Source organism: Puccinia triticina, chromosome 10A, assembly GCF_026914185.1.
Source record: "Puccinia triticina chromosome 10A, complete sequence".
NCBI lineage: Eukaryota > Fungi > Basidiomycota > Pucciniomycetes > Pucciniales > Pucciniaceae > Puccinia > Puccinia triticina.
The window spans coordinates 6,770,828-6,778,045 of record NC_070567.1 but is presented as its reverse complement, the minus strand read 5'-3'; positions in this window follow the sequence as shown (position 1 = coordinate 6,778,045).

Sequence of the window (7,218 nt, the reverse complement as noted above, 5' to 3'; positions counted from 1 at the left end):
TAGCTAGCTTTTAGCTTTGGAGAGTGGCATTGTTGGACTCCTCGTCAAATTTTGAGTCCAGTGGTCATCCGCTCCCCTGCGCCCGTGGGGCATGACCGGGCACCAGGCTGCCCAGTCAGGCCCCTCAGCCCTGTATAACCCGGGCTGTCTAGAATACAGAGGGGATGTGGCTGAAGTTGAAGTCGAGTTCGGGGGGCAGAATCGCAGGTCCGGAAAGGCAAGCTTTCTCGGAACTGCTGTACATAGGTGGCATAAGCCACAAATGGCTTGCAGTGCTCATGGTGCCCCTGAATGGGCACTTCTTATATGTAGATAGCTATAATCATATCCATGACATACTGTCCAAGGGTAGCTCTGGAACACCTGGATCTCAAAGCGGGACGGGCAAACAACAGCCTGCAGATCTTGTTGGTCTCCTCGTTGTTTTCCCCTTCACCTTCCAAGTGCTCGTCCTCCTCCAAAGACCTCTTTCTATACACCCTCCCGTGCTCTTCTTCATCTGCTTCCCCCTCCTCTGCGTCGTCAATTGAGCCCGTAGGGTGGTGGCCTTTCTCCGCAATCCGTTGAAGTGGTGATGGGGTGTTGTTTAACATAGGCTTGATATCTATGTTCCTGCTTGACTCTCCATCACCGTTGTTCCACAGATCATTGGTAATTCTCGCATCTAGAAAGGATTTATATGAAGGGGTTCACTGTCAGAGAGAGAGAGAGATAGCTAACTGACTTGAGGAGTCCAGCAGGGTAAGAAACACATTGACAACCCTTTCCAAGCGAGAAAATACTTCCAAGAATTGAGCTCGATACGCTTATATGACTGGCCCGCCGGGCAATCTCTCCGGGATCAGTCAAATAATTGCTTGAAGGGACTCAAGCTGACAAGTGTGATCTATGGCTGTTTAGGAGCTCATTCACTTGTCCGTTGCGTCAATCACTCTTGGTGACTGGGTGGGTTTTTTTTTTGATAATTAAATATGACATTAGGTTTTTGGAGATTCTTAGTGGCTAATAATCAGTGCATAGCAAAAAATGATCAGTTCTTACAATTCTTTGATACAACTCCTAACCGCCTCTTGTTCCCATATCTGCTGCTTGATTCTTCAGTGATGTCTTTCAGATACATAGGACTTGGATGTGGGGGCTTTAAATGTGAAGAGGGAAGACCCAAGGAAGGTTAGTAATCCCCAATCAGAAAAAAGAAATGGATAGCAGCCGTACCAGGGATTGTGGCTTTGGTCAGCCCATCAACTGCCCAAAGGGTGTCCAGCCTGCGGCTTCACATAGAAAAGATCAGCCAATGTGTACGACAAAAACTTGTTGCCATCAATCAGTTACATTGAGTCCTTGCGCGATTTCCCTGGCGAGTATTGATGGACTGATCTAGGGACTCCGCCATCTGTTTCAATTTCTGGGCCAAGTGGTCTGCTGCATGCACTGATAACAGCTCACACTGCAAGAAAAACTCTAGAAACTGCTTGCAGTTGAGATGCAAGAGCTCAAGGCAAGCTGTGCCTCACGCAGGAATCAAGCACTGGTTGATTACATGCAAATTGCATAATTTATGAAAGAGTGAGTCTAAGCTCCAAGAAACTGAGTACAGGCTCCAAAATACTGAGTTGATACCTGTGCAAATTCCCCTCTCATGTGCACATATCCCTTTTTATGCATTCACCCCTTTCATAATGTGTCCATACCCCTTTATGTGCACATACCCCTTTCATGTGTGTGTATCCCTTTCATGTGCATGTATCACTTTCAAAATGTGTACATACCCCTTTCATCACGTGTTCATGAACCTTTCATGTTTACATTTCCCCTTTGAATTTTCTACATCCATTTCAATACCCCTTTTATCATTCAGGTTTACATACCCTTTTGATGTTTACATATCCCTTTCATGTGCAAATACCCCTTAATGCACATACTCCTTTCATACATACAAACCCCTTTCATGCATACATACCCCTTTCATCATGTGTAAATATCCCTTTTATGTGTTAATACACCTTCTCACATTCCCCTTTCATGCTTACATATTCATTTCTTATGTACATATCCCTTTCATGTGTACACACCCTTTTTATGTTATTCTGGCTGGATTCAATGGCATATGGAGTGTTTAATAAAATAAAATAAAAGGGTGCTCAGGGGGATGCTCATTTTCAAGGTTGAACATTTGCCTCATCCTACTGCATGCTCACTACAGAATGTTCAGCATTGGGATGCTGAACAAGGCATACACTCAAGGTGCACCAGCACAGAATTTGGATGCTTGACTCCAGCTTGAGCTGAGGCTTGATTCAAGCTTTCTGCATCTCAACTGCAAGCAGTTTCTAGAGTTTTTCTTGCAGTGTCAGGTGATGGCAGAAGCCCGTCAAGCAAGTCAAACACAATTTGTGCATCCAAGAGCCTGTCCCATACCTAGAGCCAAAGTTCATCCCAGCTGGCTCAGCTCCAAGGTTCTAGAAATCCAGGACAAGACTCACGCTTGAGGAATTGAAGATTTTTGTTGGTGATCAAGCTGACTCGATTGCTCCATTGATTGGGTGGGAGAGACCAGTTGCTGAGTTTGGTGATATCAGAGGCTTCCAAGACGGCGACCCAATATCCAGCTTGTTGCAGGGTTCTGCAAGACGCTGTAAGACTCAAAAGTGGTTGTGGAACCCTTTTGCTGAATGGAGAAGGGGATGAAGGAGGTGCAAGCTCTGCCCTTCTATACTACCAGCTACAAGACCCACCAAGGTAAGCTTGGCAAGTTTTAATAAGTGATAGGAGTAGTTAGCTCAAGATAAGTTTCTCGTGACACAGTATAAAAAAAAAGGTTGTTATTCAGTATGTAAGAGTTGTTATATGTAAGTAAGAGGGTTGAGTGGGTACGTAAGTGTTTTGGGTGATGGGTGAGTATAAAACTTGATGAGTAATAAACTGAGGAACTACAAATGGGGGGGAAGAGAGCTCCTTATATAGACAAATGTGAGGGATTTTGGCTCCAGGGCAGCCCCTGAGTGAGGTATTCTAGCTGGCCTGGACTGTACAACATGAGGGAGTTAAGAGGGAGTGGCTGTGTACAATTTATGCAAGGGGTGCATACATGATGAGGGGCTGTGCCAGATGATGTCATAATTTATGCAAGGGGTGCATAAGCTGTGCAGGGAATGATCAGGTGATGTAATAAGACCAAACAAAGTGGAGTTAGAAGGAACTAGAATGCGGGGAACCATTCAGTTGAAGGGGCACAGCCTGCAGGGGCAGTGCTGCATGATGTCATGTACATAACAAACAAAACCAAACCTATATATGTAGTGGGGATAGAATGGTGCGGGGAATGTGACTTGGGGCGCCTGACAGGTGGTTGACTGGGTGCTACAGGCTGTCCAGAGGGTCTAACTTCCAGTGTAGTGGGGCTCCAGTGATGCTTCCAGTGGGGGATAGGGGTTGATTTAGCCGTGGATTCCATTTATGGTGTCCAATGGATGGTATCTTGAGGCCTTCTATATGTACATGAGAAAAACTTTTGATTTTTCACATTTCTGTGTACCACATCCTCCCCCAACTTATTGTCTGTCCCCAGACAATTCCGCTGTGAAGAGGGCTGTATCTTGAAGATTTAAGCTTGAAGGTCGATATGTATATCTGTGGTTTTTCCAGAATCCTTGAAAAGTTGGCGGCCAGACGTCCTCCTGATACCGTGAGCTGAGGAGCTTTGTGGAGTAAAAATAGGCCAAAATTGACTTTTGTCACTTTTTGGGGTTTTGACTTGAAGAAAAATTTGCTGTCATTGAGGGGTCCAAAAATGCTGCGCGCAGCTGCGCAGTAGTGGTCGCTATGTCGTTGTGGTGTCGTAGTGGCCGCAGCTGTCGCGCTGGGCTTGCATGTAGTGCGCGCTCTTCGGTCCGCGCGGCCCGGATGTCGAGTAGTGATCGGGGGCCCGTTACCCGTCTGCTTCGAGTTTTGGGTTGGCTCCCGGCTTGCGCTGCAGCGCCGTGTTTGGTTCTGCTCCGACCGGAGGTGGAGTTACCTCGGCGGCGAGGTAGCTCAGTCACCTCTATTCAACAAACCGCCGCCTTGGATCCGACTCGACTCAATTCGCCACTTCATCGACCCGTTCCACCACCTGCAGCTGGCAGGCACTTCAGTCGACGGGCTGGACTCGAATTGTTTATGGAATCGTCTTCTACAATCTTTGGCCGACGACCTTGAATGGCTGGAGCCGAGAGCACCACCAGGTACGTTCTTTTATTTGTTCACCTTGTTCTATGTACATGGCTCAACTGAATAGGAGCGCACTGCTGAGTTGTTTTGAATAGTGCTGTTAACATGTGCCAGTTGTTTCACTTGGATTATGCCCGCCATCGTCGATATGTTTGGCTTAATGACCTTGGCGATACCTTGGTGAGTCTCAATCAGCGGAGCTGGTCAATGGGTGAGGTGTTGCATCGTCTTCCAAAGCAGTTTGGTGAGTTGCCATTGGGTCGCCGACATCCTGGGGTCCCGACAACAGCTCATCCCCTCCTGAAGAGTATAAAAGAAGCTTGTTTTCCTCGCTTTTGGTCTATCTCTCCATCCCTTCAGCTTCCACATCAGTATCTACCGCAGTTCCTACATCCACTTCTACATCCTCAAACATGCTTTCCAGGCGATCTTCTCACCCTTATAGCTTGCGCCCTTGGGCGAGCTCCGCTGCGACTCGAGTGCGTCTGAATGTCCGAAGTATTCCCTTTTTTTTTTTTTTTTTTGCCCGCGGCGGCTGATTTTTTTTTTTCTTCTCGCTTATAGCCCGGCTCCCCAACCATGAACTCCATCGAGGTTAATAGGAATATTTTAAACCATCATCCCTTAAGACAGCAATCAATTGTAAGTGCCTGTCTTCAGAATGGCTGGTCGGCACTGAATGTATACTAATAGTTTGTTTTAGTTGGGGTCCGAGGCTATTCTTGAGCCGCACTCTCCATCGTCGCCTGACCGAATGCAATGGGCCCGTGAGAGGATGGATTTCTTCTCCGTTGGAGTACCGCCACGTCGTTCAGCCTCCCCGATGACCTGTCGTCCCTCCGTAGCAGATGAGTTAGTGATCCCCAGTGTGGGTACTGTAAGTTTCTTTCCTTGTCTTCTTGTTAATCCCACGCTGACTATATGATCAAATATTTTTGGATCCATTTAACGCTAATCAGGCCCCCCCAAGTGTTGAGGCTCCTTTTATAGCCGGTGCCCCAGCAAATCCACCTGAGTTGGTTGGTTTGCCTCCCCGCTTCCGTGCTCCCACGCCGTTCCCTGTGGATTCTTCTGAAGTGGCCGGGCCAGACCCAGCCTCGCCCAAATATTGTCCTCGCAGTCCTGGATGGCGTCCCTCGGGTAACTCACCGGTTTATCGGCCTGGTGCTTTGAGCATGCCTCAATCGCCGGTAAGTGGGCAGTTTATCCTAGATTCTATCTACTTCGAGGCTGATGGTTCTTGTTTTTGTTTTTGAGCAGGGTTTATCGTCCAACCAAGTTGTGTTCAACAATAGTTGGCTCGATGAAGCGTCTTGGATCTGGGATCCTGTTGTCCATCGTCAATCTACTCCTCTTGTCGATCATCAACAACCCATCGAGGTTGATCCTTTGGTATCGAACAACCTTCGCGCTAGTCCTGAAGTCGTTCCAATCGATACAAGGTCCAATACCGAAAATAACAATGGTGCTAGTGAAGATCACCATAGCAACCCGGATTTCCCGCGAATTCCGTCCCCGATCCATCGTGGGGACTATAGTATCACTGAGTTACCTTTCTTACAACCGCATCAGATTGGAGCTCTCTTAACCCGCGATGTAGGTCAAGCCCCGCCGCACACCGCTGTAGAACCCGCTGCCTTGTTTCATATGTATACTAGCTTCGTCGAGGGCTTTATCACCTACTCAAATCAAAGCCCGTCTACTAGCGAATTCGATCATCTTGAACGCGTCGCCCTTTTCCAGCACTGGGGCCGTCGATACCTTGAAGGCGACTACAGTCTTTGACAAAATCACTACTAAAAAGATGTTAGTATTATTATCATATTATTTGTTTTCTTGTGATTGTACTAAGTTGTTTGAGTTTCCAGTGCCTATGTCGAGTTCTTCCCTGGGGTAAAATCACCATAAAAGAAAAAAAATCGATAGATAATAGTAAAGCTAAAAAAAATCATATAAGGATAAAAAAATGTTTTGTTTATTTTTTATTTTTATTTTTTTTTTGTAAAGTATCTATTTTTATTTTATTTATTTTATCTTTTATGTTATGTTAGTCTGAAATGAATCCCTCAACACCCCTCCCCCAACTTAAAAGGTTGTCCTCAACCTCTTGAGAGAAAAGTAAGTGTTTGTAAGAGAAAAAAAAGGTAAGCTTTTTTTTTTTTTTTCTTTTTGAGAGAGAATATTTATGAAGAACAGAGATTCAGAAAATAGATGAGTGTGAGTCTTGAAAGATTGACCTGGGTAAGCAAAAGTGACCAGAGAAAGCTGGGGAGAGGTTTGTTTTTTATTTATTTCATTCTATTTTAAATGAGTGAATATTTTTAAGGAAAGTGGATCCTCCCCCAACTTTTTTATGAAAAAGAACAATTAATGTTTGTGTTGTTTGAACAGTTTAGTCTCCTGCCCAGGAGATAGATCAAAGTTGGAATTGTTGGCCAGCTCATTGTCAGAGTCTTCAGGTGGGTTATCTTCCAAGCTGTCCTCTTCCTCTGATGAATCTGGTTGATCTGGATCCTCGTCTTGTCGAATTTCTTCAAGTTCCCGTCCACGAGGATAAAACCGTTTGATATGGGAAGCTGTGTAAGCCCTTTTAAGTTCTACACCATCCAATTCCTCCAAGATATAAGATCCTTTTGGTAATTGTTTGGTAATTCTAAATGGCCCATTCCATTGATTTGCAAAACGTTTTCCCCATTGGTCTTCCAAACTCTTATTATAGATTAGAACCAATTCGCCAGGTTTCAGAGGTTTTCGAAGTCGTGCTGCCATCTTTCTATCCCAGTACCGGATAGAAGATTCCCTTACTTTCATCAGTTTTTCGTGAGCTATCACTAGAATTTCTTCCCGTCGTTCTAACTGCTTTGTTCGAGCTTCTAAGAGTTCTTCCGTAGTTTTTATTTCCGTCCAATCAATTGCTAGATAGGTGTCCATCTCCAGATCAACTGGTAAAACTGCTTTTTGTCCAAAAACAAGCTCAAACGGCGAGTATCCTGTGGTTCGCTTTGTTGA